Source organism: Pinus tabuliformis, chromosome 4_2, assembly GCF_031772625.1.
Source record: "Pinus tabuliformis cultivar Carrire ecotype Pingquan chromosome 4_2, CPIR1, whole genome shotgun sequence".
NCBI classification, from domain to species: Eukaryota; Viridiplantae; Streptophyta; class Pinopsida; order Pinales; family Pinaceae; genus Pinus; species Pinus tabuliformis.
Genome location: NC_142304.1, coordinates 512183998 through 512188396, shown reverse-complemented (window position 1 = coordinate 512188396; position 4399 = coordinate 512183998). Strand labels below are relative to the sequence as shown.

The 4399-nt window shown below is 34.9% G+C and overlaps 1 pseudogene; it reads left to right on the top strand.

Moving 5' to 3' along the window:
- Nucleotides 1–2367: 2367 nt before the first annotated feature.
- Nucleotides 2368–2996, top strand: LOC149170239 (uncharacterized; annotated as a pseudogene).
- Nucleotides 2997–4399: the final 1403 nt, after the last annotated feature.

The window sequence follows — 4399 nt, the reverse complement described above, 5'->3', positions numbered from 1 at the left end:
ACTAGGGTTTCTCAAACCAACCTTCTATTGATTTAGAAGAAGTTTGATTACCGATGGAGAAAGGGGAATTTTTCCCTAATTGAGAGAACTGAAATATTATCTACTGCAGTAATGAAAGATTGAAATAAATGCTTAAAACACACCACTCATCTAGCTATTTGTTAAGAGATTTTGCTTTAGAAGAATTCTAAACTCACACATGTGGAACCCTAACTATCCTAACCATGCAATCTGATCTAATCAAAATAATTTATTGTTGTGCATAAGAATGAACACAGCAACCTTTTCTTTTTATCCTTTTTGTGAAAACATGAATGCAAATTCTTCTTGATTGTATGGTAGGTGGGTTAGGTGTGGAGAGAGGTGGTTGTGAAGGGTCAGAAGGCTTGAGAGGCAAGTAGGGGTCTTCTCCTATCTTTCTTGATGATTTTTTCAGAAATCAGCCTCAAAACAAGCCACTACAGGTTGTCCAACAGGATGTTTATAGGATGTCCTAATGCACCTACAGGATCCCCTATATTCCTACAAGATCATGCCAAAAGCATAAGGAGTGATTTAGGCAGTGGTATAGGGCTTAGGGAAGGTGAGTGATGGAAGGAATAAGGCAAGGAAGTGTCTAGGACTTCCTTAGAACTCAAACCAAAGTTTCTAGGATGGTTGGGTTTGCTCAACAAGCATGGAAAGTTGGTCTTATGAAATGATAACTCAGTTTATGGACTTAGTGGAATTTGGTGATTATAGATGGATGAGGTTAGGTTGGGGTTGCTGATATGAGATCTTCCTACACTATTGAAACTCCTACAATACACACATCACTGGCATTTACCCATAAATCATGTCAAAACAATAAAGATCTCCAACGACATAAGAAAATAGAATTTCATCATTCATTTGCCTAGTTCATGCATGGAAATACTTTGCAGCCTAGTGTGAAACATCATGAAATCTAATACAAATTTGGAGATAATAGAAATAATAACTGCAAACTATCCCTAAAAACTAAAGATGTTGGCCTAATTAGCAGAAAACCCTAAGTTTCATAAGAAATTAGAGTTCTGTCTTTTTGGGACTGAATGGGAGTTTTTCCTTCAAACCATGGTCCCTGAAGGGAGGAGTGAGGGAAGAACCAATTGTTATTAGCCTTTTTGGTATTCCTTTATCTCTCTAAATCTACTGCTAAAGATATGCACAAATGGAAGCAAACTAATCAAATTCAAGAATACTTGCAATTAAACAATGCCAGAATTAATTCAACAAGGAATCTATGAAATAACCTAAGCATAGAAGTATAGTAAGAGGAACCTTTGCTGCTAGGGTTGGGGCCTAACCCAAGAGCTTCAACCCTCTAATTCAACTCAATGCTAGATCAAGGAAATGCTCATTTTCATTAACATATCAAAAAATAATACATAATAGTGTTTTTCCACACCCCTGCTACTCGAAAGTGCTTAGTTATCATTCCTAAGAAAATATGAATCCTAATGAGGCTCTAGGCCTCCTTATTTATACAACTGAAGTTTCCAACAACTTCTTTAAATCTAGGGAGGCTTGGTTCCCAATCTCAAGATGAACTGGTCCTTCAACTATCACTGGCTTGACTGCCAATGATCTTCATGACTCAGCTGCTTGCAACTCTGAGCTAGTGTGATTTGATTGGAGGATATTCAAATGAGTGAGGATTTAATGAGGAAGATCCATCTCCTAACATCTTTCCTTCTTGTCCCATTCGAGTTCCTGCACCTTAATTAGCCATAATTTCCATAATTTGCTCCCCAAAACCTGGAATCAATGTACATTAGACCACTAGACATAACATCTTACTTTTACTCATCTCATTAAGCAAAATATAATTAAAACATGCAAGGAATTATGAGAAGAGTTGACTTTAGTAAGCTTGGAGGTGTATTAAGGTCCATATATTCACCCAATGATGAGCCTCATCAATGATGTACCTAAAACTTTGTTCTATAAAATTGTACCAAATATTTGAATTTATGGTAGCCTTTTTGGTTTGAATTTCTTAGATACACTATAAAATGCTAAATACACACAATTTTCTATACAAATCTAGTCAACCATTGCATCTAAATGCAACAATAACCATTATATATATATATATATATATATATATATATATATATATATATATATAATGAGGGATATAAATTAGCAATAACAACAAAAACACAATTTTATGAGGGATGAGAAATTATAAACTAGTGAGGGAATTGATGATTTTCTCTCTACTCATCAGGCCAATTCATTTACAACCACACCATTTCTGATTTTCCCTTCGACTTGTACCCATTTTTCAGTTGTGTTCCATTCCCTCTCATTTTTTGAAGGCTCGATCCTTCAAAGTTTTGAATGAATGGCAGAGCTCTTAGACTAGGGCCTTTAGTAGATTTAGCAACAAAATATGAATGTGTGGTTGTGAATGATGATGGATTTGTATAAAATAGACGAAAGTGGAAGCACAATACCCCACCCCTCCTCCACGACTACTAATGATGGATAATATCTCAGACAACATCGCTTAAAAAAGGAAGCTCTACTAAACCTCAAAGCCAAATATGAATAAGAAATCACAGAGTGCGAATCATTTCCCAAATGTCTCAGAGCATATCCATGTCTACAATCACCTCCATTAAAGACCCAATACCATATTCATTATATGTGCCTTGGATGCAAATGCAGAATGCTCATAAATGCATCCTTAGGGATATTCTAAAGAAGGTACTATAGATTATGTGTTCACTTCTCTATTAAATGTCGAACTACTCTATTTTCCCATATTGGCTCTAATGGGTTTATCTTCCCTGTTTCCTTCTACAGGCTCAAGCCTAGCAGTAATAAAGAGTATAACGAGTATCTGTGATGTTGTAGAGTTGATTTGTAAGGCCCATGAAAGAGACCTCAAGAAACCTCTTCTTTGTTTTCTTGTTTGTTAGAGAACCACCACACTTGTGCATAACTTATGCACATATGAATCCTGATTAATTAACTTCTCCTTTCCATATGTTGGGTTGGGAAGAAATTAAGTTAGCTTGAAATTAGGTGTGATTTGGGTTTTACTGTAATTTTTTTATTTTATACTAGGAAGTTACTAGATCAATTCTTCCAAATTTTTTTCATGTATTTATGACTTACTATATCAATGGGATCCCAATTTACATTTACTAGAGAAGCATAGACATACAAGAAAAAATAGATTCTATTAATCAAAACACATCACCTAACAGTGATTTACATCAGGTTTTTAGATATCGTGGAACCTTTCATCAATGCTCCCTATTCTCAGTTACCAACAAATCAAAAAAATTGGGAATATCATGTTTGGTTTTAAATAAAAGCATACATTATACTTGGAACATAATTATAAGAAAAGCACAAATGACTAAAACTATGACCTAAGATACTATAATTTTATTAATGTCCACAAATGACCAAACTTGAAATGACAATCTAGTAGTGACATACAAAAGGAGTGTGAAAGTATCTCTTATAATATAAGGACAGGAATGAGGGAGTCTACCCCAAGTGAAAAGCTAGAGCTTGTCTTTTTTTGAGTCCCTTAAATGAGAGACTCTTATAGATCTCGTTCAGAGACATTCATCTTCCCAAAGGAGGAAACACCATATCTATGACAGGGTTAACTTCCATGGGATGGAAATTTTCCTCATTTTAGCTTTAATTATAGACCTTGCGCCATCAAATATCCCTTGTTTCTCTTTATGCTTCTTATATTGTTAGGGTGTAATTGATTTATGGTTCTCCTCGGATTAGAGTTATCATGTCTCAATGATACCTTCCTTGAAAATATGTAGATTTGTTATTCTTCTCTGCAAACATTCATCATATATGGCTGATCCAAATCTGAAATTGTCTGAGAGTACATTCTTGAGACATTCTTTCCAACATTTCTGACACATCATCCTGATTCTTGTGTCATGTCAAATGTGTCACTCATATGTTGTTGAATTGCAATGCTCGCCAATGAATCCACCATCTGATTGGCTTCTTTCCTAACATGAAAAACTTCATTAAGATTTCTTCTACTTCCAACATGATTCCACATAACTTGTGATTTTCCCAAGGCTTGCTTGCAGCCTATTTATTCATGAAAATGTTTCAGAGCTTTGAATTTCCTTTTGTGATAGCTTTGGTAGCATTCATTTTCTCTAACACGCTTTATTCTTTTGATCAACCCTTGGCTCTCAGTCTTATAGTTTGATACTTGCATACATTTCCTAACAATTTAATGAGTTATCCCTGGTAAATCTACCCATGTTAGATATTCGTGGATTTCCTTTAGAAGCCTCATCAAAATTAATGTTTATGAATACCGAGGTAAATGATTTCTAGGGTTTCTCTAGTCATTAAAAATCTCATTTTTTCC